This window comes from Leucoraja erinacea, chromosome 1, assembly GCF_028641065.1.
Source record: "Leucoraja erinacea ecotype New England chromosome 1, Leri_hhj_1, whole genome shotgun sequence".
Taxonomy (NCBI): domain Eukaryota; kingdom Metazoa; phylum Chordata; class Chondrichthyes; order Rajiformes; family Rajidae; genus Leucoraja; species Leucoraja erinaceus.
This window is the reverse complement of record NC_073377.1, coordinates 134,791,064-134,814,887: the sequence shown is the minus strand read 5'-3', so window position 1 is coordinate 134,814,887 and position 23,824 is coordinate 134,791,064. Positions and strand designations below refer to the sequence as shown.

Here is a 23,824-nt window from a genome sequence, read left to right as displayed (position 1 = left end):
TTAATTATCCATTTCTTAAGAAATGGAATCTACACGACATTCTTAATGGGAAAGTAGTGGGCAGAAAGGCATGTCATGTGTGGTTTGAAGAGCAAAAACTTGTAGTTTACAATGCCAAAATTGAAATCATCTGCATATTTACTAATCCAATTTACCACACCATCATCCAGATCATTGATGTACATAATAATAATAATAATCTTATTTATATAGCACATTTTTAGTCAACTTGCATTGACCCCAAAGTGCTTCACATAATTACATTACATTTACACACAGGCAAAGGTGGGTGAAGTGTCTTGCCCCAAGGACACAACGACAGTATGCACTCCAAGCGGGATTCGAACCGGCTACCTTCCGGTCGCCAGCCGAACACTTAGCCCATTGTGCCATCTGTCATCCTTGACAAACAACAGTGGACCCAACACAGATCCCTGTGGCACCCCACTCGTCACTGGCCTCCAACCTGACAAACAACCATCCACCATTATTCAATTTAATTCAATTCAACTTTAATGTCACCGCACAAATACAAGTATGAGTACAACGAAATGCAGTTTTGCGTCAGTCCGTAGTAGTTGTGCATAAAGAAATTTAAAAAAAAATAGAAAGAGAGAAGATACAGAATAATCAAAAAATACAGAATAATTAAACAATGGGGACGGAGGGGCCGGAGAAATCTATCGGCGGGACTCCGAGTTCAGCAATGTAATTGTATTATTGTAGAAGCTGTTCCTCATCCTACTAGTACGTGACCTGAGGCTCCTGTACCGCCTCCCTGATGGGAGGAGGGCAAACAGTCCATGGTTGGGGTGTGACGGGTCTTTGATGATCTTCCCAGCCCGTCTCAGACACCGTTTTCGGTGGAGGGCATCCATGGCAGGGAGCGGGGCACCGATGATGTGCTGCGCGGTTTTTACCACCCGTTGTAGTGCCTTCCTCTCCGCAGCAGTGCAGCTGCTGTACCATACCGTGAAGCAGGTGGTCAGGATACTCTCTATGGTACAGCGGTAAAAGTTGGTCAGGATCCGGGGGGACAGGTGGGCTTTCTTGAGCCTCCTCAGGAAGTAAAGGCGCTGCTGTGTCTTTTTGATTAGCTTGGAGGTGTTGAGGGACCAGGACAGATCCTCCGAGATATGTACTCCGAGGAATTTATAGCTGGACACGCGCTCCACCTCAGTCCCGTTTATATGGATGGGGGTATGACTGCCTCCTCTGGTCTGCCTGAAGTCAACAATAATCTCCTTCGTCTTTTTGGAGTTGAGGACGAGGTTATTGTTGGCACACCAGGCTGTCAGGTGCTGGATCTCCTCCCTGTAGGCTGACTCATCGTTGTCGCTGATCAGTCCTACTACCGTGGTATCGTCAGCAAACTTAATAATGGCGTTGGATCCGTACTTTGGGATGCAGTCGTGGGTGAAGAGGGAGTAGAGGAGAGGGCTGAGCACACAGCCCTGTGGCACTCCGGTGTTCAGTGTTATAGTGGAGGAGGTGAGGTTATTGACCCTAACAGACTGTGGTCTGTTAGTGAGGAAGTCCAGTGTCCAGTTGCAGAGGGAGGTGGAGATGCCAAGTCCACTGAGTTTGGTGATCAAGCTGGCGGGGATGACGGTGTTAAAGGCAGAGCTGAAGTCAATGAACAGCAGCCTGATGTAGGAGTTGTTGTAGTCCAGGTGGGTCAGGGCAGAGTGTAGGGCCGCCGATGTAGACCTGTTGGTCCGGTAGGCAAACTGATGGGGGTCCAGTGTGGGGGGGAGGCTGGCTTTGAGGTGAGCCAAGATCAGCCACTCAAAGCACTTTGCAATGACAGGGGTGAGTGCCACTGGGCGAAAATCGTTGAGACTCCCTGTAGCTGACTGTTTGGGCACTGGCACGATGGTTGATGTCTTGAGGCAAGTGGGGACAACACCCTGGGCCAGTGAGAGATTGAAAATGTCGGCGAGGACTGGGGATAGTTGTCCAGCACACGCCCTAAGCACCCGGCCAGGGATGCCATCGGGGTCGGCAGCTTTGCGCTCATTCACCTTGCTCAGTGCATCTTGTACAGCAGAGGTGGAGAGGCTGGGAGGTTGTTCATTCGGGGGTGGAGCAACTTTAATGGCTGGGGTTTTGTTGTCCCGGTCAAAGCGAGCATAGAAGTGGTTTAGCTCATCAGGCAGGGTGGCGTTGTCTGGGGGAGGGGTGTTAACTTTCTGGTAATCGGCAAATCCCTTGCCGATTACTCTCTGGCATCTCCCATTCAGCCACTATGAACACAGGACAAACGTCGTGCAGTTAACCACCTAGGCTACTACCTATCTCTCGGCTATACCGAGACGGCAGACTTGGCTCATCTGCCGTGGAACCAGGAACATGCCTGGCATCATCCAAGGCTCGTCTCCTGCCCGACCTTAAAGACGGGGAAGCAGGGAGGAGAGAGTCGGCGGGAGCTGCAGCGGCAGACATTGGACAAAGGACCGTTTACAAGATGGTGGCAGATGGAGGAGAGGATTGGTGCCGCCGGGACAAGCAAGGCCAGGATAAGACTGCATTCTGAAGAACTTTGCAACTTTGTGGGCACCAGAAACGTGGCGACCATTTGTGTATTGTCTGGGTGGTGTACTATTACACTGCAATCATTGCACTTTGTTATTTATCCATGATAATGCTTATCTATAGTATGATTTTACTGGATTGAATGCAGAACAAAGAATTTCACAGTACCTAGATACATACTGTAGGTACATGTGACTGTGAAGTATCATCATCATCAGTTCACCATCTTTCAATGAAACCTTTAGTGTCCCAATTTTATAACTACATCAATCCGGATACCAAAATTATCAGCCCACCATGACAAAAAGCAAGCTTCAACAGGATGACACACAGCTAACAATGGCTGTTTCCTTTATCATCGTTACCTTTTTGCATACATTTCATTCATTTGTTCTAGATCTCTCCACATCACCGTCTATATATCTTGTTTCCCTCTCCCCTGATTCTCAGCCTGAAGAAATCTCGACCTCAAACGTCACCTATTCCTTCTCTCCAGAGATGCTGCCTGGCCCGCTGAGTTACTCCAGCACTCTGTGTTCATGATCTAAACGGAGCCCATACGAATGAACTGCACTCATTACACATAATTTCATGGACAAATTAGATTTATTATATAATTATATATTTCTGGCAAACCAAAATCATGAACCATCTGCCACACATAGAGAAATATTACACTGCAAACAGTTTGCTGCTGATGAAACGAGTGGAAATACATTAGCTGCATTCCCATAGACTCAGTCTGATCAAATAAGTCTGAGAAATGACAATTACATGGATTGCCAAAGGCACCGTTTAACTCTTAGCACCAAGAAATTCCATTCCCCCTGAGTTTGGATACTCATTGGAATGAGGGTTTAATCAGGGTAAAGGAAGTATATAATGGTATTGAAGATTTATAGCTTATGCAAGAGGAAAATCAATTAAAAAAAGTAGGGGGGGTGGTGGTAATGAGATGACCTTGGCAAGCAGGATTAAGGAGAAGCTGAAAAACTTTTATAAGACTATTAGATGCAAGGGGGTAGCTAAGGACTAAGTGCTGCCGACTGAGAGAATGTGCTGCCGAGCCAGGGAGTTGTCTGCAGTCTACATCGTACCTCAGGCAGACTCCACGCTGGTACTTGGGGACTTCAACTCCATGATCAACAAGCACAAAATGGCATATCCCGATGGCTTTCACGTCATTGTGTAAGAAGGAACTGCAGATGCTGGTTTAAACCAAAGATAGACACACTGAAGAAGGGTCATAGAAGCATAGAAATATAGTAAATAGGTGCAGGAGTAGGCCATTCGGCCCTTCGAGCCAGCACCACCATTCAATATGATCATGGCTGATCATCCAAAATAAGTACCCTGTTCTGGATTTTTCCCAAAATCCCTTGATTCCCTTGGTCCTAAGAGCTAAATTTAACTCTCTTGAAAACCTGAAACGTCTCTCCAGAGCTGTTGCCTGTCCCTTTGAGTTACATCCAGCTTTTTGTGTCTATCTTCCTTTCATATTGGGGATCACAACCGCCAGTGGGAGAGTCTAGGACCAGAGGTCCAGCCTCAGTATTAACGGACGTTCCTTTAGGAAGGAGATGAAGAGGAGTTTTGTCAGTCAGAGGTGGCGAATCTGTAGAATTCTTTGCCTCAGAATGCATATTCTTAAGGCAGAGATAGATGGATTCTTGAATTGTATGGGTCAGGGATTATGGGAAGAAGGCTGGAGAATGGGGTTAGGAGAGACAGATAAATCAGCCATGTTTGGATGGCACAGTAGACTTGATGGGCCGAATGAAGCTCAGCGTTTGACACCAGCATTCCCTCCAAACATCACCAAGCTCCCTGGACTTCTGCACCTCCCTTTGCAACTGGATCCCTGACTCACACATCGGCAGAACTCATTTGGGTCATTAACATCTCCTCGTCACCGACCATCCACAAGGTGCACCTCAGGGCTGTGTGCTGGTCCCTGCTCCATGCACTTTACACCGTATGACCTTGTGGCTAAAGTGCAACTTCAATGCCAGCAGTAACATTCATCCAAGGCACAGCAGCGCAGGAGGATGTAGAGGTGTACACGATCATGAGAGGAATAGATACGGTATTGGGTGGCATAGTGGAGCAGCGGTAGTTGCTACCTTACAGCTGCCAAAGGAAGTAGTTGAGGCAGGTACTGCCATAACATTGAAAAAACAAGTTAGGGTGATATGGGACAAATAGGCAGGTGGGACTATTGTAGATGGGACATGTTGGTCGGTGTGGGCAAGTTGGGCTGAAGGGCCTGTTTCCACGCTGTATGACTGTGCCATCGCTGTAGTTGGCTGAATCACATGTGGTGATGGGTGAGCATACAGGAGAGGGGTAGAATGCCCACTTGAGTGGTGCCACAACATCAATCTCTAGCTCAACATCAATAAAACCAAGGAACTAATGGGTGACTTCAGAAAGAGAAGGTGGGGTGGGCATGTGCCAGGTTTTATTGGTGGGACAGCAGCTTCAAATTCCTGGGCAATAACATGTCAAATGACCTGTTCTGGGCCCAGCTCAGCGAGGTGGCATCCTAAGCTTCAGAAACTGGAGCTCTACTCGTTGCCTTCCAGGAGTAAATAAATATTAAAATAAGTGAAGGCAGGATTCAGTCCCTTGAGCTTCCTCTGCCGATCAGTGGCTACTCCTCAGTAACCTGGCTGATTCTCAATATCTTCTTGCACTATCCCCATGTCCCTTGATTCCACTGATAAATTGTGATTTCTGCCTTATTCAATGGTTGCCACCACAGCTGGCCGAATTCCACTGATGCACCACCAACTGCATAAAGACATTCCCTCTCATTTCAGTCGTAGGTGGATAACCGCTAGAGAATGTGATATGCGTTCCAGGGGACAGTTTCTCGCTTTGTCCAGGTTATCAAACCTGACCAAACTCAACCAGAAGATAGACAGAGTGCCGGAGTAACTCAGCGGGTCAGGCAACATCTCTGGAGAAATGAAATAGGTGATGTTTCAGGTCAAGACCTTCTTTCCAGAGATGCAGCCTGACCCACTGAGTTATTCCATCTTTTTGTGTCCATCTTCGGTTTAAACCAGCATCTGAAGTTCCTTCCTACACAAACTCAAACAGATTCTGTCCATCTCAAAGAGGTGTCCTCACATTGGTCTAAACTTGAGAGGATAGGGCCCGGCCAGACCTGTCCACAACCAGTTCCTCACTGCATTCCTTGGGCTGGAAGTACATCATTGTTTAGGGAAGGAGACTGGATTGTACACAATATAGACAATAGACAATAGATGCAGGAATAGGCCATTCAGCCCTTCGAGCCAGCACCGTCATTAATGAGATCATTGCTGATCATCCACAAACAGTACCCCGTTCCTGCCTCCCTCAATAGCACTCCCTCAATAGCATGAATGTCCTTCCTCAAATTTGGAGACCAAAGCTGCATACAATACTCCAGGTGTGGTCTCACCAGGGCCCCGTACTACTGCAGAAGGATCTATTTGCTCCTATACTCAATTCCTCTTGTTATGAAGGCCAACATGCCATTCGCTTTCTTCACTGCCTGCTGTACCTGCATGCTTACTTTCATTGACTGATGAACAAGGACCCCCAGAACCCGTTGTACTTCCCCTTTTCTCAGCTTCACACATAGAAACATAGAAAATATGTGCAGGAGGAGGCCATTCGGCCCTTCGAGCCAGCACCACCATACATTGTGATCATGGCTGATCATCCACAATCAATAACCCGTGCCTGCCTTCTCCCCATATTCCTTGATTCCACTAGCCCCTAGAGTTCTATCTAACTCTCTCTTAAATCCATCCAGTGATTTGGCCTCCACAGCCCTCTGTGGCAGGGAATTCCACAAATCTACAACTCTCTGGGTGAAAACGTTTTTTCTCACCTCAGTCTTAAATAGGGCCCTGTACAACTGCAGAAGGATCTATTTGCTCCTATATTGAAATCCTCTTGTTATGAAGGCCAACATTCCATTAGCTTTCTTCACTGCCTGCTGTACCTGTAAGCCAACTTTCAGTGACCGGTGTACAAGGACGCCCAGGTCTCGCTGCACCTCCCCCTAACCCCATTGAGATAATAATCTGCCCCCTTGTTTTTCCGCCAAAGTGTATAACCTCACATTTATCTATATCATATTGCATCTGCCACGCATCTGCCCACACACTCAACCTGTCCAGGTCACTCTGCAACCTCCTAACATCCTCTTCACAGTTCACACTGCCACCCAGCTTTGTGTCATCCGCAAACTCGCTGGTGTTGCTCCTAATTCTCTCTTCCAAAGCATTATATATGGTAAACAGTTGCGGCCCCAACACCGAACCTTGTGGCACTACACTCGCCACTGTCTGACATTCTGAAAAGGTCCTGTTCACTCCTACTCTTTGCTTTCTGTCTGCTAACCAATTTTCTATCCACCTCAACACCCTACCACCAATACCATGTGCTCTAATTTTAGTCACCAGTCTCCCATGCGGGACTTTATCAAAGGCTTTCTGAAAGTCTAGATACACTACATCCACTGGCACCCATTCATCCATTTTGCTTGTCACATCCTCAAAAAATTCCAGAAGATTAGACAATAGACAATAGATAATAGGTGTAGGAGTAGGCCATTCAGCCCTTCGAGCCAAAACCGTCAAGCATGATTTTCCTTTAATAAATCCATGTTGACTTGGACTAATCTTTTTACTGCTATCAAAATGCCCCATATTGCCTTTTTAAAGATTGACTCCAGCATCTTTCCCACCACCAAAGTCAGGCTAACTGGTCTGTAATTCCCCGTTTTCTCTCTCGCTCCTTTCTTGAAAAGTGGGTAATTGGAGCGAGTGGAGGAGGGTCAGGGCTGTGAGTATATAAATCGAGTGCGGGGCTTGCTTTCACAGAGGCCCGGGACCGTTGGAGCGAGTGGAGGAGGGTCAGGGCTGTGAGTATATAAATCGAGGGCAGGGCTTGCTCTTACAGATGCCCGGGATCATTGGAGCGAGTGGAGGAGGGTCAGGGCTGTGAGTATATAAATCGAGCGCAGGGCTTGCTTTTACAGAGGCCCGGGATCGTTGGAGCGAGTGCAGGAGGGTCAGGGCTTACAGAAATCTGTAACGTTCCATACTCCATAGGGAGGGTTCTGGTGGAAGCCGCTGATTGGTGGAAGTAGACTAGAGGAAGCAGCTGATTGGGTGCAACCTCAGGTTAGCATTTCTGCTTTCTGGTTGGTAGTAAAGGTACAGTGAGCCAAGGGTACAGGGGACTAAAGGTACGGTGCTTTAGTAAAGGCACAGTGAGCTAAGGGTACAGTTTATATAATAAAGGTGCAGTTTAAAGGTCAAGAGGGAGCAGCTGTTGTGAGTCAGATACCTGCTGATTTCTCCCAGCAGTTTCTATTGTATTATACTTGTATCGGATCCAGGGTAAGGCGGGAGAATGACAGTCAGAGCAGTGTACTGTTCTGGATGTCAGATGTGGGAGGTCATGGTGTTGGATGGCCCTCCAGACGTCCACATCTGCACCAGGTGCAGCGAGATGGGGCTCCTAAGGGACCGTATTAGGATCCTGGAGCAGCAGCTCGATGACCTCTGTCTGGTCAGGGAGAGTTAGGAGGTCATAGAGGGGAGTTATAGGGAGGTGGTCACTCCAAAACCACGGGGGAAAGACATGTGGGTCACGCTAAGGAAGGGCAAGGGGCAGAGGCAGGGATGAGTGAGTACTCCAATGTTGGTACACCTTCCAAATAAGTACTCCTGTTTGAGTATGGATGTGGGTGACAGTCTGCCCGGGGGTAGCGACAGTGGACGGGCCTCCAGCACAGAGACCGGCCCTGTTGCTCCGAAAGGTAGGCACCATATGAACGTTACTAAAGGGAAGCACTTGGACACAAGAGGAGAAAGAAAAAAAAGGAAATAAACAGAGAATAAGAGGCGGGGGTTTTCTTAAATGTGTATATTTTAATGCTAGGAGCATTGTAAGAAAGGTGGATGAGCTTAGAGTCTGGATAGACACCTGGAAGTATGATGTTGTGGCGATCAGTGAAGCATTGTTGCAGGAGGGCTGTGATTGGAAACTAATTATTCCAGGATTTTATTGCTTCAGGTGTGATAGAATTGGAGGGGCAAGAGGTGGAGGTGTTGCATTGCTAGTCAGGGAAGATATTACAGCAGTGCTTTGGCAGGATAGATTGGAGGGTTCATCTCAGATTCAGATTCAGATTCAGATTCAATTTTAATTGTCATTGTCAGTGTACAGTACAGAGACAACGAAATGCATTTAGCATCTCCCTTGAAGAGCGACATAGCAAACGATTTGAATAAAAAATAAATAATAATCGGGGTGGGGGGGGGGGGGGGGGGGGGGGGGGGGGGGGGGGGGTGATTGGCAGTCACCGAGGTACGTTGTTTAGTAGAGTGACAGCCGCCGGAAAGAAGCTGTTCCTCGACCTGCTGGTTCGGCAACGGAGAGACCTGTAGCGCCTCCCGGATGGTAGGAGGGTAAACAGTCCATGGTTGGGGTGAGAGCAGTCCTTGGCGATACTGAACGCCCTCCGCAGACAGCGCTTGCTTTGGACAGACTCAATGGAGGGGAGCGTGGAACCGGTGATGCGTTGGGCAATTTTCACCACCCTCTGCAGTGCCTTCCGGTCAGAGACAGAGCAGTTGCCATACCATACTGTGATGCAGTTGGTAAGGATGCTCTCGATGGTGCAGCGGTAGAAGTTCACCAGGATCTGAGGAGACAGATGGACCTTCTTCAGTCTCCTCAGGAAGAAGAGACGCTGATGAGCCTTCTTGATCAGAGTAGAGGTATTGTGGGTCCAAGAGAGGTCATCGGAGATGTTGACTCCCAGGAACCTGAAGCTAGAAACACGTTCCACCTCCGTCCCGTTAATGTGGATGGGGGTGTGCGTGCCACCTCTGGACTTCCTGAAGTCTACAATGAGCTCCTTGGTCTTCTTGGAGTTAAGGGCCAGGTTGTTGTCAGCGCACCATGCTGCTAAGTGCTGGACCTCCTCCCTGTAGGCCAGCTCATCGTTGTTGCTGATGAGGCCAATCACCGTTGTATCATCTGCATACTTGATGATGGTGTTAGTACCATTCAGGTGTATCATAGGTGAACAGGGAGTAGAAGGAGGGGGCTCAGCACACAGCCTGGAGGAACGCCGGTTTTCGGGGGGAGGGGTGAAGAGGTGTGCTTGTCTACCCTCACAGACGGGGGTTTGTTGGTAAGAAAGTCCAGTATCCAGTTGCAGAGGGAGGGGTCGAGCCCAAGTTACGAGTTTGGTGATCCTGAGGAACGCTGAGCTGTCGTGGAATGTTACTATACAGTGACCTCTGGTGTCAAGAGTGGGTTTGTGTGGCGGAGTGAAAGTGAGATGGCAGTCAGACTGAAGGGTATGGTCGTCGTGGTAGGGGGATGGGGGAGGCAGTATCCAGTTTGCAGAGGGAGGGGTTCTTGACGGTGTGAGAGGTTGCATTGAGTTTGATGTGGACCTCCCTGAGGTTGATCGTTTTGAGGAAACGTGTGTATATGGTGTTGACATGCTGACCTGTTGTGCTTGTCAGCATTCTTACTGATAAGGTCTGTTGTCAAGGTGGGGAGAGGTCGAGAGGTGTGTTGGTTGAGAGTGAGAGTGCCGGTGTGAGGAGGATGGCATCCTGGAATAATGGTGTTGAATGCTGAGCTGTAATCGATGACCTGTTCTTGCGGAAGGCAAACTGGATAGGGATCACGTTGTGGATGGGGTAGGCAGCTTTTGAGGTGTGCCAGGACCAGCCTCTCGAAGCACTTGGTGATGATGGGGGTAAGTGCAACTGGGCGGAAGTCGTTGAGGCTTGCCGCAGTGGAGTGTTTTAGCACTGGCACGATGGAGGTGGCTAGGGAGGCTATTTGGGTCGAACTGAGAAGTGGGAAAGGTGTAGCAACACTTATAGGGGTGTATTATAGACCGCCAAATGGGGATCGAGAATTGGAAGAGCAAATATGTAAGGAGATAGCAGATATTAGTAGTAAGCACAAGGTAGTGATTGTGGGAGATTTCAACTTTCCACACATAGACTGGGAAACACATTCTGTAAACGGGCTGGATGGTTTGGAGTTTGTAAAATGTGTGCAGGATAGTTTTTTGCAGCAATACATAGAGGTACCTACTAGAGGAGGGGCAGTGCTGGACCTCCTATTAGGAAATGAGACAGGACAGGTGGCGGAGGTATGCGTTGGGGAACACTTCAGGTCCAGTGATCACAATACCATTAGTTTCAATATAATTATGGAGAGGGTCAGAACTGGACCTAGGGTTGAGATTTTTGATTGGAGAAAGGCTAACTTTGATGAGATGCAAAATGATTTAAAAGGAGTGAACTGGGACATTTTGTTTTATGGGAAGGAAGTAGAAGAGAAATGGAGGACATTTAAAGGGGAAATTTTAAGAGTATAGAATCGTTATGTTCCTGTTCGGTTGAAAGGAAACAGTAAAAATTGGAAAGAGCCCTGGTTTTCACGGGAAATTAGACATCTTGTTTGGAAAAAGAGGGAGATCTACAATAATTATAGGCAGCATGAAGTAAATGAGGTGGAGGAGTATAAGGAATGTAAAAAGAATCTTAGAGAAATCTGTAAGAAAGAAATTAGAAAAGCTAAAAGAAGATATGAGGTTGCTTTGGCAAGTAAGGAGAAAGTAAATCCAAAGGGTTTCTACAGCTATATTAATAGCAAAAGGATAACGAGGGATAAAATTGGTCCATTGGAGAGACAGAGTGGACAGCTATCTACAGAGCCAAAAGAGATGGGGGAGATATTGAACAAATTATTTTCTTCAGTATTCACCAACGAGAAGGATATTGAATTATGTGAGGTAAGGGAAACTAGTAGAGTAGCTATGGATACTATGAGTTTCAAAGTAAAAGAAGTACTGACACTTTTGAAAAATATAAAAGTGGATAAGTCTCCAGGTCCTGACAGGATATTCCCTAGGACATTGAGGGAAGTTAGTGTAGAAATAGCCGGGGCTATGACAGAAATATTTCAAATGTCATTAGAAACGGGAATAGTCCCTGAGGATTGGCGTACAGCGCATGTGGTTCCATTGTTTAAAAAGGGTTCTAAGAGTAAACCTAGCAATTATAGACCTGTTAGTTTGACTTCAGTGGTGGGCAAATTAATGGAAAAGATACTTAGAGATAATATATATAAGCATTTGGATAAACAGGGTCTGATTAGGAACAGTCAGCATGGATTTGTGCCTGGAAGGTCATGTTTGACTAATCCTCTTGAATTTTTTGAAGAGGTTACTAGGGAAATTGACAAGGGTAAAGCAGTGGATGTTGTCTATATGGACTTTAGTAAGGCCTTTGACAAGGTTCCTCATTGAAGGTTGGTTAAGAAGGTTCAACTGTTCAGGAACCATCAGGCACTCCCGTTATTTTCTCGAAGGTCGCATTTTCACTGCCTTCACTGACCACAAACCCCTTACCTTTGACTTGGGTGAGGACTCCAACCCGTGGTCCGCCCGACAGCAGCGGCACTTTGTTTACATATCAGAGCACACCATGGACGTTCAGCACAACACCGTCGCTGACGCTCTGTCTCGCCCCGCCCTCCCCTCCATTTCGGCTGTAGACCATGGCGTGGACTATTACGAGCTGGCTGCGGTTCAGCATGCAGATGCTGGGATGGCGGACTACCGCACTGCTGTTTCTGGCCTCCTGTTGGCTGATGTCCCGTGTGGAGCCTCAGGCACGGTGGTCCTTTGCGATGTCTCCAAGGATCGACCTCGCCCCATCGTCCCCATTTGTTGGCGTCGCCGGATTCTTTACTCCATCCACGGTCTGGCCCAGCTATGCATATGGGCGACCTCTGCCCCCCCCGGTGCAGGATTTCAACGTCCCCGTGGGACGACGTTTTCTGCATATCCACGTTGACCTGGTGGGCCCATTGCCGACATCTCGCGGCGCCATCCAGTTACTCACCGCCGTGGATCGATTCACGAGGTGGACGGAGGTTATCCCGCTCTCAGACACCCCCACCGCATCTCGCACCCGGGCCCTGGCGGCCAACTGGATTGCCCGGTTCGGGGTCCTGTCGGACATCTCCACCGGTTGTCTGGACCAGTTGCTGTGGGTGCTACTCGGGAACCGCACTGACCCCAAAGAGGGCTTAGCCGCTTCCTCCGGGCCGTACATGATTTCCCCTTCATGTACGGCCCGGCCCTGCGGGTGCCTGGGGACTTTCTCCCTGTTATCCGAGGACAGGTGAACTCTGCCCTGGTGTTGCTGGTGACCCTCCGGGAGCGGGTGTGTGGGCTAGCTCCAGTTCCCACTTCGCGGTACGGTTTGCCCTCGGCTCTGCAGCATTGTACCAGTAGCGGTGTGCCAATACCATGTGCCCTAATTTTACCCACTAATCTCCTATGTGGGACATTATCAAATGCTTTCTGAAAGTCCAGGTACACTACATCCAATGGCCCTCCCTTGTCCATTTTCCTAGTTACATCCTCAAACATTTCCAGAAGATAAGTCAAGCATGATTTCCCCTTCGTAAATCCATGCTGACTCGGACCGATCCTGTTACTGCAATCCAAATGTGCCGCTATTTCATCTTTTACAATTGACTCCAGCATCTTTCCCACCGCCGATGTCAGGCTACACAAATGAAGCCCAACAGAATTGGTGCCATTTGGCATCAGATTGCTCTCTCTGCTAGAAGCCAATGCTGTTCTGTTCAACCAGGTTAACGGTATGAGAACATATCCAATACTGTTACGAATGTGAGTTGAGTGAAATGCCATAGATGGGTAGCTGGAGAAACTCAACGGGTGAGGCAGCATCTATGGAGAGAAGGAATGGGCGACATTTCGGGTCGAGACCCCTCTTCAGACTGATGTCGGGACTGAAGGGGGAAAGAAAGGAAGTAGACGGAGACAGTAGGCTGTGGAAGAACTGGGAAGAGGGAGGGGATGGAGAGAGAAAGCAAGGGCTATCCGAAATTAGAGAAGTTAATGTTCATACCGCTGGGGTGTAAACTACCCAAGTGAAATATGATGTGCCCTTCCTCCAATTTGCGCTGGGCCTCACTCTGGCAATGGAGGATGTCTAGGACAGAAAGGCCGGATTCGGAATGGGAGGGGGAGTTGAAGTGCTGAGCAACCGGGTGATCAGGTTGGTTAAGACGGACTGAGCGGAGGTGTTCAGTGAAGTGATCGCCGAGCCTGCGCTTGGTCTCGCCGATGTAGAGAAGTTGACACCAGGAACAGCGGATGCAGGAGGAGGTGCCTCACCTGGAAAGACTGATTGGGTCCTTGCATGGAGTCGAGGGGGGAGGTAAAGGGACAAGTGTTGCATTTCCTGTGGTTGCAAGGGAAAGTACCTGGGGAGAGGGTGGTTTGGGTAGGAAGGGACGAATTGACCAGGGAGTTACGGAGGGAACGGTCTCTGAGGAAAGCAGGAAAGGAGGAGATGGGAAGATGTGGCCAATAGTGTGATTCCGTTGGAGGTGGCGAAAATGTCGGAGGATTATATGTTGTATGTGGCGGCTGATGGGGGCTCCATCCTACCCCCCCCCCCCCCCCCCCCCCCCCCCCCCCCCCCCCCCCCCCCCCCCCCCCGGTCCAATCCCTCCCCGCCTATGTCCAAGCCACACTCTTTGTCTCCTTCATGAATTCCGTTTTCCAAGGCTCCTTCATCTTTACCATGGATGTCCAGTCACTATACACCTCCATCCACCACCAGGAGGATCTTAAAGGAGGCCCTATCCCCGAACTCTACCTCCTCTACATTGACAACTGCATTGGTGCAACCTCCTGCACACATGCAGAACTTACTGACTTCATTAACTTCACCACTAATTTCCATCCAGCCTCCTTCCCCTCCCCCTTCCCAGTTCTCCCACGTCCCACTGTCTCCGCCTACTACCTTTCTTACCCCCACCCCCAAGACATCAGTCTGAAGAAAGGTCTTGACCCGAAACGTCGCCCATTCCTTCTCTCCATAGATGCTGCCTCACCCGCAGAGTTTCTCATTTTTGCCTACCTTCGATTTTTCCAGTATCTGCAGTTCTTTTCTTAAACATACGTGTAGCCGCTGCCCGGAGAACCTGAATTCCATGGAATCACAGAGTCATACAGCACAGAAACAGACAGGCCCTTCGGCAGAACTTGTCCACGAAGATGCCCCATCTACACTAGTCCACCTGCCTGTCTTCCCCATATCCATCTAAACCTGTCCTTTCCATGTACCAGTCCAAATATCGTTTAAATATTGTTATCGTTTCTCATCTGCCAGCTCGTTCTATACACCCACCACCCTCTGTCTCTGTGTGAAGAAACTTGCCCATCAGGTTCCCTTTAAATCTTTTCACTCCCACAACCCTATGCCCTAGTTTTAGACACCCCACCCTTGGGAAAGAAGGGCATCAGGTCATAAGTGATGGTTGAGGTGATAGGATACTCCGCCATTCAATCATGGCTGATCTATCTCTCCCTCCTAACCCCTTTCTCCTGCCTTCTCTCCATAACCCCGGACACCCGTATTAATCAAGAATCTGTCTTTAATCTATCAAAACCTGTTACCATCGACTTTATGTGTAGGAAGGAACTGCAGTTCCTGTATAATTCGAAGATACACCACAGCTTAAGGATAAGGGGGAAATCCTTTAAAACCGAGATGAGAAGAACTTTTTTCACACAGAGAGTGGTGAATCTCTGGAACTCTCTGCCACAGAGGGTAGTTGAGGCCAGTTCATTGGCTATATTTAAGAGGGAGTTAGATGTGGCCCTTGTGGCTAAGGGGATCAGGGGGTATGGAGAGAAGGCAGGTACGGGATACTGAGTTGGATGAACAGCCATGATCATATTGAATTGCGGTGCAGGCTCGAAGGGCCGAATGGCCTACTCTTGCACCTAATTTCTATGTTTCTATAGACACAAAATGCTGGAGTGACTCAGCGGGATAGGCAGCATCTCTGGAGCGAAGGAATGGGTGACGTTTCGGATCACCCATCTGAAGAAGGGTCTCGACCCGAAACGTCACCCCTTCCTTCTCTCCAGAGATGCTGCCTGTCCCGCTGAGTTGCTCCAACATGTTGTGTCTATCTTCGAATTATACCAGCATCTGCAGTTCTTTCCTACACCTCTAACCATCGACTTCATCCCTGCCCATCGCGACCTTCCGCACTCTTTTAGCTCAGCCCTCAGCCTCCATCCTGTCCGATTCTCATCATCATCCACTATCTCCAGCCCTGGCAGCGGGTTGTCCGCCCTCTCCGCTGTTACTCCTCTTCAACACGTTTGAACGCCTTTGCCCGGGTAGAGTGGGGTTGGTCAGGGGAGAAGCAGGCATCCTGGGTGGCGAACGCACGCCTCTCCTCCCGCTGCGTCGCCGGCACCTTCCCTCTCTCTGCCTGACCTTGCCTCCCCTCCACTGCCGGCTCCCGCCGCCGGGGATGTGAGCCTTTTAATTCACGCACTTTCACCCGCCCAGCCCTGAAACAGGGGCTTTGCCTCCTCTGCGGTTGACACAAGGAACCGCAATGTGTCCAGCGCGACACGGCGAGTGCTGCACTTGGACTAACTACCTTCTCAGTGTCGGCTCCACAACAGTGCGGATACGCCAGTTCCTCAACATCCCGGCTCCGCTCTCCTAGACTCCACCCCAGGCCCCATCTCCCGCCCCCCCTGACTCCCTCCCCCCCCCCCCTCCCCCTCCCTATCCCTCCCTCCCTCCCTCCCTCCCATCCCTCATCCATATCCCTCGTCCATCCCTCCCTCTATCCCCCCATCCCCCACCCCCCATCCCCATCCTCCACCCCCCTCCTCCTCCCCTCCAGTAACAACTGCTACAAAGGGAAAGGCTGCGCAGAACTTCCCGGCGACAGGCCGTTTAGAGTCACAGTGTGGAAACAGGCCCTTCGGCCCAACTTGCCCACACTGACCACCGTGTCCCAGCTACATTAGTGCCACCTGCCTGTCTTTGCCCACGTCCCTCTAGAGCGGTCTATCGCCACTTGGGCTTCATTAAGTAAATGCTCGTGTGAAGTTGACGCAACCAACTGGAGAAAAAAAAGCCACACAGGTTGCGCTTTAAAATCCCCATTCAGTTCACCAGGACGACAAGGAACTGCAGACGCAGGAAACTTCAGCAAAGCGCAAAGTGCTGGAGGAACTCAGCGGGTCAAGCAGCGTCTGTGGAGGGAATGGACAGACGACGTTTCGGGTCGGGACCCTTCCCCAGACTGATGGAGTAAGTGGAGGCTGGAAAGAGAGATGGGGGAGGGCGAAGCCTGGCGAGTGATAGGTGGATGCAGGTGAAGGAGGATGGGTGGGGGGGGGGGGGGGGGGTCGGACTGAAGGGCCCAGACCTGGAACGTCGCCTGTGCATTGCCTCCACAGACACTGCCTGACCCAATGAGTTCCACCAGCACTTTGTGTTTTGTTCCACATTGTAGCACCTGCAGTTTCGCTCCATGCGACGGGGCATCTGGGACGGGGGGGGGGGGGGGGGGGGTGGTGGAGCATCGCTGCCTGTGGTGACAACTGCCCGTCGCTCACACAAGCCGCACACACAGCGCCGCCGCTGCAACGTCTGCCGCAGACAGCATGCTGCAAATACCCGCGGCCAAGCAGCACCATGGACAGAGAACACACACAATGTGCTGGAGTAAACCGCGGGGCAGGCAGCATCTGTGGAGAACATGGACACCGAGTGCTGAAGTAACCCGCGGGGCAGGCAGCATCTCTGGAATATATGGACACAAAGTGTTGGAGTAACTCAGCGGGTCAGGCAGCGTCTGTGGAGATAGGTGACTTCGGCCCGGGACCCTTCTTCGCTGGGAACCGTGAGAATCGGAGACCCTGGGAAGGTAAAGTGAGCGAGAAAGGAATTGGGAAGTTTGAGACGCGGCTACTGAAAGAGAAGCGCTCAACCGTGTGCGAGAATTCACCAAGTGACACAAGAAGAGTTGAACAAGGCGTCATGTTGCGGACGGGTAGGCGGTGTGGAGAAGACTGCGGAAAGATAGACCATGCAGTCGGAATCAGAAACCCACAGGTCGACACGCCAGCTGAGCTCATGTGGGACACCCGGGGTTAAGGGCAGGTTCACGGCTCGCTCTTCCCTCTGCACCCAGCCCGGGTTGACAGGGCAGGAGGTGGGTGGCGCACCCCGGGGTGACAGGGCGGGGCGGACCCAGCCCGCCCGGGCTTTATGTAATACCCATGGAGCCAAGAGCAGGATGTCACGGTGGGGTAAAATCAACCACTGGGAAGTGACACGGATCGCATGACGAGAACTCTGTCCCCTGGAGTGTGTGGGAATTATCTCCAGGGTCCCTGGAATTCTCTACGGAGTCGTTGGGATTTTCTCCGGAGTGTGTGGGAATTCTCTGTGGAGTGTATGTGAATTATCTGCAGAGTGGGTGGGAATTCTCTACGGAGTGGGTGGGATTTTCTCCGGACTGTGCGGGAATTTCCTGTGGTTTGGGGAATTCACTCCAGTGTGCAGGAATTCTCTGTGGAGTTTATGGGAATGCATGAATTCTCTCTCAGTTTAATGTGTAACGATCCTCTACAAGCGTGAGAATGACAAAGATTATGCCTCGTGGCATCTGTGGGACTTCTGCTTGCCCGGGGTGTGGCCAGGGTCTCTGGGGAGACTGGGCAGGCATCGTGTGTCAGAGTGGCCAGGGTTCTCTCTGTCCCGGGAGAGTGGGCAAGCACGGTGTGTAGGAGTGGCCCGGGTCGTTCTCTCTCTCTCTGTCCCGGGACAGGTTCGGGCTCCCTGTTTCTCTTTCAGCGAGTTGGGTTGGCACGTTGGCGTGCCTGTGCAGTGTGGATGAATGGAGCACTGCATCTCCACGGAGCTGGCCACGACCCGAGTGTGTGTCCCTCCGGACCACACATGCCGCTCGCAGGACCACACATGTCCCCCCCGGGGGAGAGAGAGAGAGCGACCGCTCGGCCCCCGGGTGCTGGAGCGTTGGAGCTGCGGCTCCCTCAGCAGTCTGTGCCAAATCACAGCCGCATCCGACAGCAATGTCCCGCCTTGCCCCATGAATGAGCGCGTTCCGTGCCAAACTTGTCACTGGTGTCTACACCTGCGGGTCCCCCTCCCCCGGACCGTCTACACCCCCCCCCCCCTACCCATTCTCCCAGCCCGAGTCCCCCTCCGCCCATCCCCACGCCCCGAGTCCCATGTACCTTACTCTCTCCTCCTATACTCTCATCTCCCTTACTCCCACCCACCCCCGCCCCCGCCTCTCTCTCCCTTTACTACCCTCGCCCTTACTCCCCTCTCCCCCGCCCGCCTCTCCCTCCCTTTACTTCCTTCTCCCTTACTCCCCCCGGCCGGTCGGTCCCCGCTCCTCCCGCCGTCAATGTGAGTACAAGGGCAGCGAGCGCATCGTGCAATGAGCGCGGCTACAGACCCCGCGCCCTTCAAGCATCGTTTCCCCGGCTCAGCACAATCCAAGGTCACAGTGGGAGGGGAGGGGAGGGGAGAGAAGGGGGGTACCACTCTCACTCTCCTTCTGTCCCGGGAGCTTCGTGCCCTCTCTCGCCCTCTGCCCCCAGCAACATCAGCAGCAGCAGCAGTGCCGGGTGAAGGGACAGCGCCTCCGCAACGCGCCGTTACCGGTACCGGGCAGGAGACGCGGCGGCGACGGAGACGGGGACGGGGACGATGCGGGAGGTGTGCGTTTGTCACCTTGCCCTTTGGCGCTGCCTGTGTCCCTGACCTCGCAGCGCCCGTCCCGGCCCGTCCTTGCACCGTGAGCCGAGACACGCTTCAGTAACGGCAAACTCCGAGCAGCCAACCGACCGCAACTGTCCGCACACCAAGTTTAAATAACTACTCGGGCAAGAGTGCCGGCGACAGCAGCGCCAGATGCCCGCTCTTACCTGCGCCGCTGGCGGGCTGTGAGAGGATGAGAAGGGGGGACGGCTCCAGCTCCGGCTCCGCACGGCCCGTGTCGCGGCAACACTAGCACATCTCCGCTCCGCACACACACCAAAAATAGCTACACACCCCCTTCCCTCCCCCTGCGCCAATCGGCACATGTCCACACTCCGCAACTCCCCCTGCAGCCCGCCCCGTAGCCCGCCCGCCACTCGGCCAGCTCTAGGGGTTACCATGCAAGGACGTGTCCCACACAGTACACACCTGGCAACATTGCCCGCAGCACATTACTCACCATGGTCGGACCACAGTAACACAAGCTCACACACTCACTCACCGGAGCACACACACACACATAGTAACACACACTCAGGGGGGCACACACGCTCACGGGGCCACACACACACACAGTAACCCACACCCACACACACTAACACACACCCACACACACACGGAGCCACCCACACACACACGGGGCCACACACACACACACACACACAGTGGCACACACTCACACACACACTCACGGGGCCACCCACACACACACGGGGCCACACACACACAGTAACACACACACACTCACGGAGCCACCCACACACACACGGGGCCACACACACACACCACACACACACACACACACACACACACACTGACGGGGCCCACCCACACACACACGGGGCCACACACACACAGTAACACACACACACTCACGGGGCCACCCACACACACACGGGGGCCACACACACACAGTAACACACACACACTCACGGGGCCACACACACACACACACACAGTGGCACACACACACACGCACACACACACGCACGCGCGCGCGCACACACACGCACGCACACACACACACACACACACAGTAACACACACACACTCACGGAGCCACCCACACACACACGGGGCCACACACACACACACACAGTGGCACACACACACACACTCACGGGGCCACCCACACACACACGGGGCCACACACACACAGTAACACACACACACTCACGGGGCCACACACACACACTCACGGGGCCACACACACAATCACGGGGGCACACACACACAGTAACACACACTCACACAGACACACACTCACGGGGCCACACACACAATCACGGGGGCACACACACACAGTAACACACACTCACACTCACGGGGCCACCCACACACACACGGGGCCACACACACACAGTAACACACACACACTCACGGGGCCACACACACACTCACGGGGCCACGCACACACAATCACAGGGCCACACACACACACACTCACGCACACACTCACGGGGGCACATTCACAATAACACTCACTCACACACTGACACACACACCCACTCGCAAGGTCATACATATTTACACACACACAGTAACACAAGCTCACACAGTGACACACACATATTCTCATACACACGCTCAGTGTCACACACACACACACAATGACAGTGCCACACACACTCACAGTGTCACGCACACATAGGCATACACACATTCACTGTGCCACATACTCGCAAGGACACACACACACACACACACAGGCCGGCCAGTGTCTACAGTATGGATGTGTAAATGCACTCTTTATCCGCATGGTCGGGAGTGCGGGCACACGTGGGGATGTGCGGACCGAATGCAGCGATCCGACCAAGTGTGTACTGAAGCGAGAGAGAGGGACGTTGCAGCGGTACCGAGACCGGGGGTAGGTGTAACCGGGGCCGGCGGCAGCGGCGAGGGGGGTGCGATGCAGGGGGAGTGCGGGGCGGGCCTTGGTCGGCAGGGACGATGCTGATGGAGAGGCAGGGAGTGAGATCCGCTGTGTGACTGCTGTGACCTTGCGGAGAATCTGCGCGGAGCCGGCAGCGGCATGAGGGGGAGGAGCCGGTGATGAGTGAGGTGGGGGGGGGGGGGGGGGGGTGAGTCAGGGGGTGCCGGTAGTGATGGAGGTGGTGAGTGGGGGTGGGGTGAGTCAGGGGGTGCCGTGGTGGTGGGGGGGGGGGGGGGGGGGGGTGAGGTGGTGCCGGTGGTGGGGGGGGGGGGGGGGGGGGTGAGGGGGTGCCGTCCTCTGCCCTCTCCTTGCCGTGGGCCGAGCCGGGCACCACCGCGCTGCCCAGGGATCCCTCCCCCGGGGCGGGCTAAACAGCCCCGACACACGCTGGGAGTTAGCCGGGGTTTGCCCGCATTCCGATGGGGGGGGGGGGGGGGGGGGGGGGGGGGGGGGGGGTCGGGGGGTCCTCACCGTAGGGACAGAGGCAAGCGGGGGATGACCGCGGTAACCCCCCCCCCCCCCCCCCGTGCCTCCCCGCCCCCGCCCCCGCCCCCTGCCGGGGTCCCCCCCGCTGTGGCTCCGCTAATAATTGTATTTTTAAACATGACTCAAAAGAGACAAAGTGCTGGAGGAACTCAGCGGGACAGGCAGCATCTCTGGGGAGAAGGAATGGGTGACCCTTCTTCACACTGCTTGGGTGGGGATTAGGGAAACGAGAGATATAGACGGTGATATGGCTGTTTCGGCCTGGAGCTGACTCCAGCCATCCATCGATAGCCCACACTGCACCAATCCAGCTGTATACACAAGCTTCTCGTGTCCCCTCCGGCACTTTACTGGTCAGCTTACATCTCAGTCACTTACTCCATGAACATCACTGCCCCTGTAGCGCTTCCGGGCGTGTTGAACAATCTCCAAGGCAGTAAGAGAGTCACTGAGAATACTCTTCTTCCGTCTGAAGAGGCGTCCCGACCCAAAACGTCACCTATTCCTTTTCTCCAAAGATGCTGCCTGACCCACTGAGTTACTCCAGCACTCTGTCTATCTTATAAACCAGCATCTGCAGTTCCTTGCTTCTACTGAGAATGCTCAGCAGGACAGGCGACATACATCATGGTGACAGGCCATTCGGCACAACTAGTCCATGCAAACTAACATGCAACAACCAACTAAGATAATCTAATTTGCCCCATTTTGCCCAAATGACTCTAAACTTTTCCTCTCCATGTAGCTGTACACATGTCTTTTAAATGTTCATAAGTTCATGTGATAGGAGAAGAATTAGGCCATTAATGCCCATCAAGTCTACTCCGCCATTCAATCATGGCTGATCTAGCTTTCCCTCCCAACCCCATTCTCCTGCCTTCTCCCCATAACCCCTGATACCTCTCAACCTCCTGCGCTCCATGGAATAAAGCCTCCCCAACCTCTCCCTGTAGCTCAGGCTGAGTCCTGGCAACATCCTCGTAAATCTTCTCTGCACCCTTTCCAGCTTAATGACTTGGGACTTGGTCAGATTGGGAGAGTGGGCAACGAAGTGGCAGATGGAATGCAGGGTAGCAAAGTTATGCATTTTGATAGCAGGAATAAAGACGCAGACTATTTACTAAATGGGGAGAGAATCCAGAAATTAGAGGTGCAACGAGATCTGAGAATGCTGGTGCAGGATTCCCAAAAGGATCATTTGCAAATCGAGTCGGTAGTAAGGAAGGCAAATGCAATGCTAGCATTTATTTTGAGAGGACTAGAATATAAAATCAAAGATGTAATGCTGAGGCTTTATAAGGTGCTGGTGAGGCCACATTTGAAATATTGTGAGCTGTTTTGGGCCCCATATCTGAGGAAGCATGTGCTAGCATTGGAGAGGAGGTTTATGAGAATAATCCCAGGAATGAGTGGGTTAACGTACGATGACGGCACTGGGCCTGTACTCGCTGGAGTTTAGAAGGATGAGGGAGGACCTCATTGAAACCTCTAGTGAATGTGGATGTTTCCAGTCATGGGAGGGTCTAGAACCAGAGGGCATAGCCTCAGAATAAATGTTTACACCTTCAAAATGAAGAAGAGGAGGAATTTATTCAGTTGGATGTCAGTGAACCAATGGAATTCATTGCCATAGATGGCAGTGGAGGCCAGTCACTGGGTACTTTTAAGTATGAGTTCTTGATTTGGAAAGGTGTCAAAGGTTATGGGGAGAAGGCAGGAGAATGGGGTTATGGGGGAAAATAGATCAGCCATGATTGAATGGCAGAGTAGACTAAATGGGCTGAATGTCCAAATTCTGATCCTGTGTCTTATGGTTTTATAACAGCCTTCCTGTAGCAGGTGACCAAAATTGAACACAATACTCCAAATACAGCCTCACCAATGACTTCTAATGTCTCAGGTCAATCATGTGAACAGAAGCGGGAAGATATCGAGCGTGTAGGAAAGAAGTGCAGATGCTGGTTTAAATCGAAGGTAGACACAAAATGCTGGAGTAACTCAGCGGGACAGGCAGCATTTCCGGAGAGAAGGGATGGGAACAGGGGCATATAGAGCATGTTTTAAGATACAGTTAATATGGGGATGGGAGGGAAGGAGTAGGTGTTCTGATGGTATATGGGAGAAGTTAAATAACAAACAAAATAATAGGGAAAGTTTAGTTTAG

General features: G+C 51.7%; 1 protein-coding gene and 1 long non-coding RNA gene across 4 annotated transcripts in view; one reads left to right on the top strand and one right to left on the bottom strand.

The window, feature by feature from the left end:
* The window catches only part of LOC129702112 (complexin-1), a 93,123-nt gene extending 73,567 nt beyond the window's left edge, over positions 1 to 19,556 (bottom strand). Inside the window, exon 1 of the mRNA XM_055643687.1 lies at positions 19,409 to 19,556. The gene's annotated coding sequence lies outside the window, so the exon portion shown is untranslated. The remainder of the gene's footprint in view (positions 1 to 19,408) is intronic.
* A 719-nt stretch (positions 19,557 to 20,275) lies between these two features.
* The window catches only part of LOC129702104 (uncharacterized), a 28,880-nt gene continuing 25,331 nt past the window's right edge, over positions 20,276 to 23,824 (top strand). For all 3 annotated transcript variants that reach the window (XR_008724322.1, XR_008724326.1, XR_008724325.1), the window contains exon 1: positions 20,276 to 21,108. This is a non-coding gene — a long non-coding RNA (uncharacterized LOC129702104). The remainder of the gene's footprint in view (positions 21,109 to 23,824) is intronic.